Source organism: Argopecten irradians, chromosome 1 (genome assembly GCF_041381155.1).
Source record: "Argopecten irradians isolate NY chromosome 1, Ai_NY, whole genome shotgun sequence".
Taxonomy (NCBI): Eukaryota; Metazoa; Mollusca; class Bivalvia; order Pectinida; family Pectinidae; genus Argopecten; species Argopecten irradians.
In genome coordinates, this window is record NC_091134.1 from 54,724,872 (window position 1) to 54,741,051 (window position 16,180).

Genomic DNA, 16,180 nt, shown 5'->3' on the forward strand with positions numbered 1-16,180 from the left:
ATAAAAGATGACTAAATTGGAATCTTATCCTTTCTATTCCTGTTCAAATGAATGTCTTTTTCATTCTGGCATTATTCTAGACATTTGGCTCTATGAACCAAAGTTACACCTATGACAGTGTCAACTATGGAAACTGAACTTTCTGTATAGGTGGGAAGGACCACGTGTGTTTGCCTATTTAATTGTTCTGTAGATTGGAAGGACCACATGTTTGCCTATTTAATTGTTCTGTAGATTGGAAGGACCACATGTTTGCCTATTAAATTGTTCTTGCTGAACTTTCTGTAGATTGGAAGGACCACATGTTTGCCTATTAAATTGTTCTTGCTGAACTTTCTGTAGATTGGAAGGGATCACATGTTTGCCTATTAAATCGTTCTTGCTGAACTTTCTGTAGATTGGAAGGACACATGTTTGCCCTTGCCTATTAAATCGTTCTTTTGCTGAACTTTCTGTAGATTGGAGGGACCACATGTTTGCCTATTAAATCGTTCTTGCTGAACTTTCTGTAGATTGGAAAGGATCACATGTTTGCCTATTAAATCGTTCTTGCTGAACTTTCTGTAGATTGGAAGGACCACATGTTTGCCTATTAAATCGTTCTTGCTGAACTTTCTGTAGATTGGAAGGACCACATGTTTGCCTATTAAATCGTTCTTGCTGAACTTTCTGTTAATTATCTGGAAGGAGGATCACATGTTTGCCTATTAAATCGTTCTTGCTGAACTTTCTGTAGATTGGAAGGACCACATGTTTGCCTATTAAATCGTTCTTGCTGAACTTTCTGTAGATTGGAAGGACCACATGTTTGCCTATTAAATCGTTCTTGCTGAACTTTCTGTAGATTGGAGGGACCACATGTTTGCCTATTAAATCGTTCTTGCTGAACTTTTGTAGATTTGAAGGACCACATGTTTGCCTATTAATCGTATCTTTGAACTTTCTGTAGATTGGAACAGGGACCACTAATGTTTGCCTATTAAATCGTTCTTGCTGAACTTTCTGTAGATTGGAGGGACCACAGGTTTGCCTATTAAATCGTTCTTGCTGAACTTTCTGTAGATTGGAAGGATCACATGTTTGCCTATTAAATCGTTCTTGCTGAACTTTCTGTAGATTGGAAGGATCACATGTTTGCCTATTAAATCGTTCTTGCTGAACTTTCTGTAGATTGGAAGGACCACATGTTTGCCTATTAAATCGTTCTTGCTGAACTTTCTGTAGATTGGAGGACCACATGTTTGCCTATTAAATCGTTCTTGCTGAACTTTCTGTAGATTGGAAGGACCACATGTTTGCCTATTAAATCGTTCTTGCTGAACTTTCTGTAGATTGGAAGGACCACATGTTTGCCTATTAAATCGTTCTTGCTGAACTTTCTGTAGATTGGAAGGACCACATGTTTGCCTATTAAATCGTTCTTGCTGAACTTTCTGTAGATTGGAAGGACCACATGTTTGCCTATTAAATCGTTCTTGCTGAACTTTCTGTAGATTGGAGGGACCACATGTTTGCCTATTAAATCGTTCTTGCTGAACTTTCTGTAGATTGGAAGGGACCACATGTTTGCCTATTAAATCGTTCTTGCTGAACTTTCTGTAGATTGGAAGGACCACATGTTTGCCTATTAAATCGTTCTTGCTGAACTTTCTGTAGATTGGAAGGACCACATGTTTGCCTATTAAATCGTTCTTGCTGAACTTTCTGTAGATTGGAAGGACCACATGTTTTGCCTATTAAATCGTTCTTGCTGAACTTTCTGTAGATTGGAAGGACCACATGTTTGCCTATTAAATCGTTCTTGCTGAACTTTCTGTAGATTGGAAGGACCACATGTTTGCCTATTAAATCGTTCTTGCTGAACTTTCTGTAGATTGGAAGGACCACATGTTTGCCTATTAAATCGTTCTTGCTGAACTTTCTGTAGATTGGAAGGACCACATGTTTGCCTATTAAATCGTTCTTGCTGAACTTTCTGTAGATTGGAAGGACCACATGTTTGCCTATTAAATCGTTCTTGCTGAACTTTCTGTAGATTGGAAGGACCACATGTTTGCCTATTAAATCGTTCTTGCTGAACTTTCTGTAGATTGGAAGGACCACATGTTTGCCTATTAAATCGTTCTTGCTGAACTTTCTGTAGATTGGAAGGACCACATGTTTGCCTATTAAATCGTTCTTGCTGAACTTTCTGTAGATTGGAAGGACCACATGTTTGCCTATTAAATCGTTCTTGCTGAACTTTCTGTAGATTGGAAGGACCACATGTTTGCCTATTTAATTGTTCTTGCTGAACTTTCTGTAGATTAGAAGGACCACATGTTTGCCTATTAAATCGTTCTTGCTGAACTTTCTGTAGATTAGAAGGACCACATGTTTGCCTATTAAATCGTTCTTGCTGAACTTTCTGTAGATTAGAAGGACCACATGTTTGCCTATTAAATCGTTCTTGCTGAACTTTCTGTAGATTAGAAGGACCACATGTTTGCCTATTTAATTGTTCTGTAGATTGGAAGGATCTGTAGACTGGAAGGACCACATGTTTGCCTATTAAATCGTTCTTGCTGAACTTTCTGTAGACTGGAAGGACCACATGTTTGCCTATTAAATCGTTCTTGCTGAACTTTCTGTAGATTGGAAGGACCACATGTTTGCCTATTAAATCGTTCTTGCTGAACTTTCTGTAGATTAGAAGGACCACATGTTTGCCTATTAAATCGTTCTTGCTGAACTTTCTGTAGATTGGAAGGACCACATGTTTGCCTATTTAATTGTTCTGTAAATTCGATGAACTTTCTGTAGATTGGAAGGACCACATGTTTGCCTATTAAATCGTTCTTGCTGAACTTTCTGTAGATTGGAAGGACCACATGTTTGCCTATTAAATCGTTCTTGCTGAACTTTCTGTAGATTGGAAGGACCACATGTTTGCCTATTAAATCGTTCTTGCTGAACTTTCTGTAGATTGGAAGGACCACATGTTTGCCTATTAAATCGTTCTTGCTGAACTTTCTGTAGATTGGAAGGACCACATGTTTGCCTATTAAATCGTTCTTGCTGAACTTTCTGTAGATTAGAAGTACCACATGTTTGCCTATTAAATCGTTCTTGCTGAACTTTCTGTAGATTGGAAGGACCACATGTTTGCCTATTAAATCGTTCTTGCTGAACTTTCTGTAGATTGGAAGGACCACATGTTTGCCTATTAAATCGTTCTTGCTGAACTTTCTGTAGATTGGAAGGACCACATGTTTGCCTATTAAATCGTTCTTGCTGAACTTTCTGTAGATTGGAAGGACCACATGTTTGCCTATTAAATCGTTCTTGCTGAACTTTCTGTAGATTGGAAGGACCACATGTTTGCCTATTAAATCGTTCTTGCTGAACTTTCTGTAGATTGGAAGGACCACATGTTTGCCTATTTAATTGCTGAACTTTCTGTAGATTGGAAGGACCACATGTTTGCCTATTAAATCGTTCTTGCTGAACTTTCTGTAGATTGGAAGGACCACATGTTTGCCTATTAAATCGTTCTTGCTGAACTTTCTGTAGATTGGAAGGACCACATGTTTGCCTATTAAATCGTTCTTGCTGAACTTTCTGTAGATTGGAAGGACCACATGTTTGCCTATTAAATCGTTCTTGCTGAACTTTCTGTTCTGTAGAAGGACCAAGGACCACATGTTTGCCTATTAAATCGTTCTTGCTGAACTTTCTGTAGATTGGAAGGACCACATGTTTGCCTATTAAATCGTTCTTGCTGAACTTTCTGTAGATTAGAAGGACCCACATGTTTTGCCTATTAAATTGTTTCTTGCTGAACACATGTTTTCTGTAGACTTTTGGAAGGACCACATGTTTGCCTATTAAAATCGTTCTTTGCTGAACTTTCTGTAGATTGAAAGGACCACATGTTTGCCTATTAAATCGTTCTTGCTGAACTTTCTGTAGATTGGAAGGACCACATGTTTGCCTATTAAAAATCGTTCTTGCTGAACTTTCTGTAGATTGGAAGGACCACATGTTTGCCTATTAAATCGTTCTTGCTGAACTTTCTGTAGATTGGAAGGACCACATGTTTGCCTATTAAAATCATTCTTGCTGAACTTTCTGTAGATTGGAAGGACCACATGTTTGCCTATTAAAATTCTTCGTTCTTGCTGAACTTTCTGTAGATTGGAAAGGACCACATGTTTGCCTATTAAAATTCTTGCTGAACTTTCTGTATAGATTGGGATGTTTGCCTATTTTAAATCGTTCTGCTGAACTTTCTGTTTGCCTATGTTTGCCTATTATAATAATCGTTCTTGCTGAACTTTCTGTAGATTGGAACTTTATATCCCAAGTAATAGAGGACCACATGTTTGCCTATTAAATCGTTCATTGCTGAACTTTCTGTAGATTGGAAGGACCACATGTTTGCCTATTAAATCGTTCTTGCTGAACTTTCTGTGTTGTAGATTGAAGAAGGACCACACATTGCCTATATTTTTGCCTATTAAAATCGGAAGGTTGTTTGCCTATTACATTTCTGTAGATGCTGAACTTTCTGAAGGAAGAACCACATGTTTGCCTATTAAATCGTTCTTGCTGAACTTTCTGTAGATTGGAAGGGACCACATTCTTGCTGAACTTTCTGCCTAGATTAAATCATGTTTGCCTATTAAATCGTTCTTGCTGAACTTTCTGTAGATTGGAAGGCACACATGTTTGCCTATTAAATCGTTCTTGCTGAACTTTCTGTAGATTAGACCGAGGACCACATGTTTGCCTATTAAATCGTTCTTGACTGAACTTTCTGTAGATTGGAAGGACACATGTTTGCCTATTAAATAGCTGTCATTCTGGTCGTACCATGTCATCTTGTGAACTTTCTGTAGATTAGAAGGACCTTGATTGCCGGAGTAAATCCTAATCGCCTCTTTTCTGTACCTTTGAAGATCAACATGTCTCCTATTAAAAACACTTTCTTGACAAGCACCTACATTTATTAAGAAATCGTTGTTCCTTTGAACTTTCTGTATACGAATTGGAGGAGGAAACCTTTTGCCATTAAATTGATTGCTGAACTTTTGACTTAGAAAACAAAGGTCATAACAAAATTTCCTTCCGTAGATTTGAAGATCAATTTTCATTTTGGTAGCCCTACAATTTCTTTTCTTAGATTGGAGATTTGATTTCCAGGGTCCATAATAAAATTTCCTTAAATCCTTTAAGATTTTGCAGTCCTTATTCGAAATCAAATTCATTTTGGTAGCCCATTGTTACAAGATCAAGTGACCCATAACAAAATGGACTATTTCACATGAAATTTTAACTTAAATTCATAGTTTGTGAATATTTTAGGTATTCACACATGTGACAGGAATTTGTTTGTTCACTGGCATTGAACTTTCTTCATAATAGCAACTAATTTGCATTTGCATAGCAGGAGCATTTTCCAAAAATAAATCATTTGAATAGTCACAGACTGATCCAATAATTGAGCATTTTAGAAATTCAAAATATCAGAAGCTGAAACAAAGAATTTTCACTAACATCTTAAGGATCCTTTTGAATGATAACTCACATACACATGTTCAGTCTGGATAATGGAATTCGAAATTCCTGGCACCACATAACAAAATCGGAATATTTCCATGGAAAATATCTCCAACTCGGCATTGTCTTAGGTTGGCATTCGTGAAATCAAATCTGAAACAAAGTAAATCGGACCTTTTTGCAATATGGAAATCTTATATAATACATACCCAAACAGTCAAATCTAAATGGTGTACAATGGTGTACATATAGTTAGACACATCTCATCCCAGCCAATTATATAGACAACCTTAAAGATCAATATACCCAGGGAACTGTATTAGTAATAGGACTAAATCAATCATACCATTATAATAAATCTCAAATACCTTGGATCTTATAATAGAAATCGACCAATTTTTACCTGTGTAATTTGTAGTGTACAAATTGTGGTTTTCTTACCCGAGGACGACATCTCCTACGTTAAGCAGATGACCGAGGAACGTCTTGCAATAGTGTTGTTGGTTCACTCAGGCCAGAGCTGGTCATTCTGGTCACCCACACTTCGGCCAGGGACATGCTGTTAAATAGAGCATCACTTTAAATTTTGTAATACCTTATTATACCGTAACTTACCTTATAATTACCTGATACACTAAAATCAATAATACCTTATTACAGTTCAACCCACTTAGTAATGAACTTGGGGAGTACAAAATCACATTTTATACGAATAAAATTGAAATCACCCTCACAACTTGCAGTCAATCTCTTTTCGTTTTTATTACCCGTTTCGTTGGAATTGCTTGGAAATCACCTCCATAGAAATTAGAAATATCTTCAATTGGCAGATCAAATGCCCAGGGAAATGTAAATTGCGGTAATATTGATGGATGTATCCAAATAAGCATATCTTTGATAATCCCATCATATCAATGATGGGTTTTTTCTCTCCTTATATGTGATCATGAGAAATAGCCATTAATGGAGATTATTGGTTTCTGTTTCCCGTGACCCAAGGGACGATACGAAGCCCCCCGATTGGTAAGCAATCACCATGAATGATTACACTGGAGTTGTGAAAACCAACTAAACTGCATTTAAGTAAGTTTGCTTATGTGGTATAACTGCCAACTTGAATTGTAATGACACTGTTCTAAATAATGCAACTTCAACAATATGTGGACTATGCGCCCTACGACACCGCAACAATGCGCCAAGCGACAGAGCGGCAATGAACATTGCGACAGTGTGATTGTCACATGGCAATGCAACAGGGCAAGATAGGCAAAATCAGCAACCTTAGAAATCGAATTGATGTATTTACTTGCACACTAATCTTATATTTGTGTCTCTCCTAATAGGTGAACATAAGATAACCTTTGTTTGAGTTGCTTTCCACCAACTTTTTAGATAATCATTATCTTAAATATATTTATCTTAATTATATTTAATACACTAAAATCTTTAATACCTTATTATATTAATTAATACACTAAAATCTATAATACCTTATTATATATATTAATACACTAAAATTCTTAAAATAATACCTTTAGTTATTATATATTATGGTTAATACACACTAAAATCTATAATACCTTATTATATATATTAATACACTAAAAATCCTATAATACCTTATATATATATATGTTTAATACACTAAAATCTATAATACCTTATTATAATATATTAATATACTAAAATCTATAATACCTTATTATATATATTAATACACTAAAATCTATAATACCTTATTGCATATGTTAATACACTAAAATCTATAATACCTTATTATATATATTAATACACTAAAATCTATAATACCTTATATATATATTAATACACTAAAATCTATAATACCTTATTATATATATTAATACACTAAAATCTATAATATTATACCTTATTGGATGTTGGTACTTTCCGTTTACTCTGTTCCCATTCAGGTACAAAGTCCACTTGCATGACCATGAATTCCACCAACTGTTTCGATGAGCACAGATTTGAGAACGGTGACCGGAAGTAAACCGCTCCACTGATCTCAGCCACTGTGAAAACAAAGGGAAGATAAAACTATTCATTATAGAATGAAAACTCTTAGTAATTGAAAATTTAACTGGTCAGTACCAGTGTTCCCTTTAAGGGTCCGTAGGACAGGCTGACCCAGAAAGTTACTGGTCCACACTAAAAGTTACTGGTCCAGACTGAAAGTCACTGGTCCTGACTAAAAGTTACTGGTCCTTACAACGTTACAATTTTTTCTTGTAGTTTATTTAATTACTAGCAAAGTTTTACTAACAAAATATATTCACATATCCAGTTTAGTATCGTGCATTCTTAACAAAGTTAACTGAAAACCAGAATATTAGGAAAATTTGTTTTAGTTTGATCTTCGCCCTTTCTACAGTCCTACTATTTTTGTTTTGTATATATCGGGACTAAAAGTTGCCAGTCAAAGGACCAGCTACATGGGAAAATTGTCTGCCTGACTATAAAGTTGCAGGTCACTGGCAGATGGACAGACGTTATTTTAAATGCTGGCCAGAACTCAGAAAGCCTTTTGCTGATCCTAATTTCCATACAGATTGAGATATTCGTACATACAGATATTTTGTGGCCCTACCTTGCAGTGTGTTTGGGTCGATGATATGGACAGCCTGCGTGACTTTATAGCAAACACATATGGGGTTGATATTTCCGAGCGAATGTGCCAATTTCTGTGGCAGACACACGATATTATCCTAGAAAATTAAAATATTTCAATGAATCTTTATATACAACAGTAGATGATTTGGTTTCAATAGTTTAATGTCCTATTAACATAAACCGTACGTCCCTTCTGTGACATCATACGTTTGTAACATTGCTATCCGGATACCGGCAAACATATTTTATTTCTCTATACCAATCTATTATAACTCGAAGGAAGTTAGTCCTGTTTTAACTGGAATCATTCCATTTATAGACACTCATCGTAAGATACCAGTATACTAGTTTTCGTCCAGAAACGGGCAAACAAAATGTGGAAATAAAATTGCTGGGAAATATTTTCATTTGATTTTTTTATCGAAATCTTTACTTATAATTTGAAAGATGCTATTATGGAAAGTAGTCGATTTCAATATAGTTTAACACACATACCTTACATATGGGTACAATAGACACAGAGAATGTGTGTGTAGGTGACACACTTACCTTATGTATGGGTACAACACACAGAGAATGTGTGTGTGTAGGTGACACACTTACCTTACATATGGGTACAATAGACACAGAGAATGTGTGTGTAGGTGACACACTTACCTTACATATGGGTACAATAGACACAGAGAATGTGTGTGTAGGTGACACACTTACCTTACATATGGGTACAATAGACACAGAGAATGTGTGTGTAGGTGACACACTTACCTTACATATGGGTACAATAGACACAGAGAATGTGTGTGTAGGTGACACACTTACCTTACATATGGGTACAATAGACACAGAGAATGTGTGTGTAAGTTACACACTTACCTTACATATAGGTACAACAGACACAGAGAATGTGTGTGTGTAGGTGTCACACTTACCTTACATATGGGTACAATAGACACAGAGAATGTGTGTGTGTAGGTGACACATTTACCTTACATATGGGTACAATAGACACAGAGAATGTGTGTGTGTAGGTGACACACTTACCTTACATATGGGTACAACACACAGAGAATGTGTGTGTGTAGGTGACACACTTATTACCTTACATATGGGTACAATAGACACAGAGAATGGGTGTGTGTAGGTGTCACACTTACCTTACATATGGGTACAACACACAGAGAATGTGTGTGTAGGTGTCACACTTACCTTACATATGGGTACAATAGACACAGAGAATGTGTGTGTGTAGGTGACACACTTACCTTACATATGGGTACAATAGACACAGAGAATGTGTGTTTGTAGGTGTAGGTGTTGTTGTGGGGGTCATGAGTAAACAAGCTCCTGCGCAACATTGTGTCTGAAAAACAAGGGCAATAACTCTGTAATACACAAGCTTTTACAGTCCCCTTAAATGTCCCAAATTTTATTACTTTACCATAAATACTTGCAGCCAAATGAACATTTATAGTAAACATATATATATGTTTATCAACACTGTTTAGGTGCCCATGATATGATTCGAACAATAGCAAGTGCCCTTATCCAGATAATTAAGAAGCATACAAAATCCTTTGCTCATCTCTACACATTAATTAATTCTCTATTCACAAAAGGAGGAGGAAAGTTGTGATAATTAACGAGGGAATAACGTCATGAAACAATTATACAGTGAACAGACAGATGGAGAAACGGACACAAAAAGTGGAGAGGAAAAATTATTACTAAAACATTCAACATTTAAACGAAATCAAAATATGCATGCAATAAAAACCTTTAAAATGAAAATTCAACCTCAATTCATCCTTTTGAATATCAATGAATGCAAACTGTCTATAATATTTCCATACTATATAGAATTACTATAAACTTACTTGCAGGGTACCACCGTCTCCAGGAAATCCACCAGCTTCCTGGCATCATTTTTATGGGCATAATAGAAGTCCAGTCCCTCTATGATATCAAACAAAAGATAAAAACATGGGCCGTTATTAAAGGCAGTAATTGTTATAGACAGATATTGCTTTAGGCAGGTGTCTGTTTTAGACAGGTGGTTGTTATAGACAGGTGGTAGGTATACACAAGTGGTAGTTATATCAGGTAGTTGTTATAGACAGGTGGTTGTTATAGAGAGGTAGTTGTTATAGACAGGTGGTTGTTATTGAGAGGTGGTTGTTATAGACAGGTGGTAGTTATATCAGGTAGTTGTTATAGACAGGTGGTTGTTATAGAGGTAGTTGTTATAGACAGGTGGTTGTTTTAGACATGTGGTTGTTTTAGATAGGTGGCTGTTTTAGACAGGTGGTTGTTATAGACAGGTTGTTGTTATAGACATGTAGTTGTCATATACAGGTGGTTGTTATAGACATGTGGCTGTTTTAGACAGGTTGTTGTTATTGACAGGTGGTTGTTTTTAGACAGGTGGCTGTTATTGACAGGTGGTTGTTTTAGATAGGTGGTTGTTTTAGACAGGTGGCTGTTATTGACAGGAGGTTGTTTTAGATATGTGGTTGTTTTAGACAGGTGGTTGTTATAGACAGGTTGTTGTTATAGACATGTGGTTGTCATATACAGGTGGTTGTTATAGACATGTGGCTGTTTTAGACAGGTGGTTGTTATAGAGAGGTGTTAGGTATACACAGGTGGTAGTTATACACAGGAGTGATTGCAAAATGTATCAATATATTAATTGATTTTTAATAATACCATTGATTGAATATTACCTATTTTATCCCCGTCACCCAGCCCATGTGACCCTCGAGTATAATCATCTTAACCAGGTCATGTCAAGACCCCTTAAATATTACCATGAGCCCAGGAAAATAATGATGTTCTGAATAGCATGCAATATGCAGCTGACCAAGGTTACTCTATCTTCATACAAAATATTTTGCTTATTACTGAGTGACCCTATAAATGATACCCTTCCTTTAGTAAGAAACATTTTAGTCGTCACACAAAATACACTACTAATATATGTCCAGGTTTCCAAAGTCAACCCTTGATTGATACTCCGGGACGACCATGATTCCATCTATTGACATTTTCTTACCATGGAGAGGTTTGATGTTCACTGTGTTCACGTGTGCTTTATGTTTCAGGATCAGCTGCTCCAGATAGTAAAATGTCTTCTTGTGGTCTGTCTGTAAAACAATCAAAATAACTAATAATAACAAGTTTTCCTTGGAGCCTGTTTTCAAAAATATACCATAAAATATACTTAAATGTTACCAAGGTTCACATACAATTACTGTATCATATTACACTATACATAGCATTATGGGCTGTGGTGGCCGAGTGGTTAAGATGTCCCAACATATAACAATAGCTCTTATGGGCCGTGGTGGCCGAGTGGGTTAAGATGTCCCAACATATTACAATAGCTTTTATGGGCCGTGGTGGCCGAGTGGTTAAGATGTCCCAACATATTACAATAGCTTTTATGGGCCGTGGTGGCCGAGTGGTTAAGATGTCCCTACATATTACAATAGCTTTTATGGGCCGCGGTGGCCGAGTGGTTAAGATGTCCCTACATATTACAATAGCTTTTATGGGCCATGGTGGCCGAGTGGTTAAGATGTCCCAACATATTACAATAGTTTTTATGGGCCGTGGTGGCTGAGTGGTTAAGATGTCCCAACATATAACAATAGCTCTTATGGGCCGTGGTGGCCGAGTGGTTAAGATGTCCCAACATATTACAATAGCTTTTATGGGCCGTGGTGGCCGAGTGGTTAAGATGTCCCTACATATTACAATAGCTTTTATGGGCCGCGGTGGCCGAGTGGTTAAGATGTCCCTACATATTACAATAGCTTTTATGGGCCATGGTGGCCGAGTGGTTAAGATGTCCCAACATATTACAATAGTTTTTATGGGCCGTGGTGGCCGAGTGGTTAAGATGTCCCAACATATTACAATAGTTTTTATGGGCCGTGGTGGCTGAGTGGTTAAGATGTCCCGACATATTACAATAGTTTTTATGGGCCGTGGTGGCCGAGTGGTTAAGATGTCCCAACATATTACAATAGTTTTTATATGGGCCGTGGTGGCTGAGTGGTTAAGATGTCCCGACATATTACAATAGCTTATATAGGCCACGGTGACTGAGTGGTTAAGATGTCCCAACATATTACATTATACCTAGTTTTCACAATTACAAAATATATAAATATGTGGATAATTCTCAAAATTTTACAATAAAAAAACAGCAATGTGATTTAAATAAATAATCAGTACACTGCAGTGTATTAATTAACCAATTCATCAAACTTAGAGCCTAGGGTGCCTAAAAAATATAACAAACGGGGTTGCTTATCAGGTAATGAAAATGTATGTTGTAAGGGGTCCCTCTATAGAGGGAAGGGGACCTTATAGGCTAAGAGACGCTAGTTATGGTGAATCTCAGGATTTTACACAAAAATATAATCAGATTACATAAATTAGAGTTATGTTTTTACCCTTTGTCTTAGCTGAACCACCGCCCTCCAGAAATCTTTGGCCTCAACACGATGACAATCATCACACATCTGGTTATTGACAACAAACTCCACCACAAACACCTGCTGGAGAACAGCACTGTTCAACACCTGTGGAGAAATAAATGATGTAAATATTCATTACATCTGTGGAGAAATGAATTGTGTAAATATTCACCACTCATGAAGTCAGTCTAGAATCCAGAAAAGTTTTTTAAGAAATCTGCACCATTTTTTAAACCATTATTTCTTTACCTCTTTCTGCACCGACAGCTTGACTTTAATCCTCTGTGAGTGAGGCTCCGTCCACACAAACCCGGCGTCTACTAAATGGACCTGAAACAGACGAGGAACAATGAATTTAAATCTGACACAAAAACAAAATCTGACACAAAAACACTCACAAAATATGATGACACTAAAATGGACCTGAAAGATACATAAATCTGGGCAGCATATGTAAAGGATCAACCTTTATATAGATATAAATCACTATTCATAGTGTTAGAACGGTCATCATAACAAATGATATCGATGTATTGAGGATTCTCATCTTCCGATAAGATATTGATTCCTATTTTCTAAAATCAATACAATGAGCGAAATTGTACTTGATGACCTGCCTATTACCAAGTAAGATTGGAATTTTAAATGCCAACAAATTATGTATTATTTCTTACATTATACTAATTGTATATATTTTGTAAGGTTCCTGATCATGTTAACTCTATAAGATTTTTTCACAATTACTGTGAATTATATATGAAATACTCAGCAAGAGTTCCCGAGTGACATACATCTTTTCATTCATAAACTGATTATGTAATACACACAAAATGACCGTTCCGGGTTTTATCCTTTTCCAACAACACCATTATTTCAATATATATCGATACATCAATACATCGTGATATTTTTTATTCAATATATTGATACTTAAAAGTTTATATCAATGACAGCTCTACGGTGTGCTACTACCTTGCTAAGGCCGCTTTTTAATTTCTTCAGACAAACAGACAGAAGTTCTCTGGACTCCAGGGCAGCTGTGACCCAATGGCTTGGGGGCTGGAGATACCTACAAAAATCAATCATAAACGTTCATAAACAGAATACCAGGAAATTGTTTGTTCAGCAAAATATATATATACGCAGTCATAGCATGTTACTGCTGTTGTACCTTGTTATATTTAAGTCTGCAGGAAATCAAAATAATATGGTCCAATTTGTTGGGCATGAATTATTGCCTGCAGTGTATACACTATATGCTGTGATTGTGACATTTCTGTATTGTATAGTTTCCTGGCTGCATTGTGTATATATCAGGCCTGGTGAGCTAAAAATGACTCCTAATATATATGTTTCCTATTATAGGAAAATATTATTTTTTGCAAATGGCCTCTAACAATTGCCAAAATCTTTTAATCTCTGGAATCAAACAAATTGGTCACTTTTTTCAGGCACCCCAGATAAGAGGCAACAGTATCATTAAAAATACTTATTAATGTTGTGGAATTTGTCAATATTTTTTAGTTTACTACAAACCTTTCACAGTTTCTACAGAAGTAGAGAACTCCCTGTTTTGGTATCCCTTCCGTAATGTCGACCTGAGTCCGCAGACACGCCACACACATGTTGGTCGGGTTTGGCTCGATCTGAGTACCACATTGACAACATAATCTGGAATAAGTAATGGAATACATTTTTAAGAGCAGTAGCTATAGGGCAGCTGACCATATAAACAGGCGATCAGTGAGTCAGAATTTTGAGCCTGTGATTATGTCAGTTTTTGCGGACTACTATATATAGTCACCTAACAACAAAGTTAGACAACAGAATTTGATATTTCACCCACAGAAACATAGAGTCTTAGATCAGTTGTAGGACATTCTAAATATTATGACGCCCTTTTTTGATAATGACTTTTAAAACAACATCATGTGTTTTCTTTTCATAGAATTACTCATTTGGGTAACTTATTGATTACTACAAACAGGTAACTGTTACTCAAATGGGTAACTATTACCCATATGCAGGGTTGTGCCTGATCAAACCCGTGTCATATCACTAACAGGTCGAGGAGAAGTCCTGATTTGGCTATAATAGCCAAATACGGCTATAATAGCCAAATATAGCTATATAAACAGTGGCAAAACGCATTAATTCTTCCAGAAGAGGTCTATGTTGCAAAAAGCGAGAGTTTTTGGCGCTATGTACGTTATCCTTGTCCTAAGTTGACACGATAACAAGGTTAAAATGAAAAACTCGTCTGTGCATTTTTCTGTAAAATCATCGTTTTTCTAGCAGGAAATTGCAATTGTTGTCTGCATTTGCTTATTAACCAATTTCTAATCCATCTTAAGGTCACTATAACTTGCACATGTTCTCCCATATTTGTGCCAATCGAGCCAGAGTCGCTTCAACCGGAAGGGGATTTATACGACTTTGTTTTCCCTTTTTGACCGGCGGCCGAAAATGTCAATGGGCCGACTTGGGTATGGTCCGAGTTCTCCTTCAGTTAGAGTTACTCCCCTTTGTTCATTCTGTTATTATGGCGATAAAAACCAGGGATTTTACACAAAATTGCACAGGTGAGTTTTTGGTTTCAACATCGTTTTTGTAATAACTAAGAACATAGATCATATTCCAATTTACTGTAAGACTCGCTTTTTGCTTTAAATACATTTTTCGGCAGATTCCATGTGTTTTGCCACTGTTTATATAGCTATATTTGGCTATTATAGCCGTATTTGGCTATTATAGCCAAATCAGGACTTCTCCCCGACCTGACTAATGTCAGAAATTTTGTTGCCAGATTGGATTAAACTTAGAATGTAATTGTACAAATGATACTTACATTAGATTTACTGAAGATGTCGGGTTTTCCTTCATATATTCCATTTTTCAAAATCGTGGGCTTCGCATCCACGAATCGAAAGACTCTTAATTTGTAGCCCGACGGAAAACCACATGGACAAGTTGTGAAATATAACCGGAAATGATGTCAATATTTCTAAATGGAAAAGCGTCGGCAGAATTAATATTCCGGAAAATATTTACGGTTTGACTGGTTGGACCTAGTTGTTCGTTTATTAATTAAAGACGGACCTGGTGATTTTATATTGTTTTCAGACGAGCCTTGACAAAGCCCACACAGGCCTGTATCAAAAACTGCAAGTCCGTCAGGATTTATACTTGAAATAATGACTTTAACCAACGGTCGAACCGGTTGTTCCGAATAAACGAAAACGGCCTAGTGCGTACGTATTATATTAGGCCTAGTATCAACCCTGCTCTCTGAATGACACTAGATAAACTTTTTATTTTAAATAAATTAATTAATTCATTAAAAAATACAAATTATTAATTAAATAAGATGCCCATGGGCCTTAACGGTTACCTGAGTTCGGATACAGAATGAAACAAAGACATATAATTTGATATAAACACTATATATTGGCCCACCAGACCCTTCAAGTCAGTCAGTGATTTGGTAAATTTGACTTTTTAATCTATGAAAATTACTTGGTTCC

The 16,180-nt window shown here is 36.4% G+C and overlaps 1 pseudogene; it reads right to left on the minus strand.

Annotated features, from left to right (window-relative positions):
• Positions 1-368: 368 nt before the first annotated feature.
• On the minus strand, positions 369-15,641 carry LOC138333661 (60S ribosomal export protein NMD3-like; annotated as a pseudogene).
• Positions 15,642-16,180: the final 539 nt, after the last annotated feature.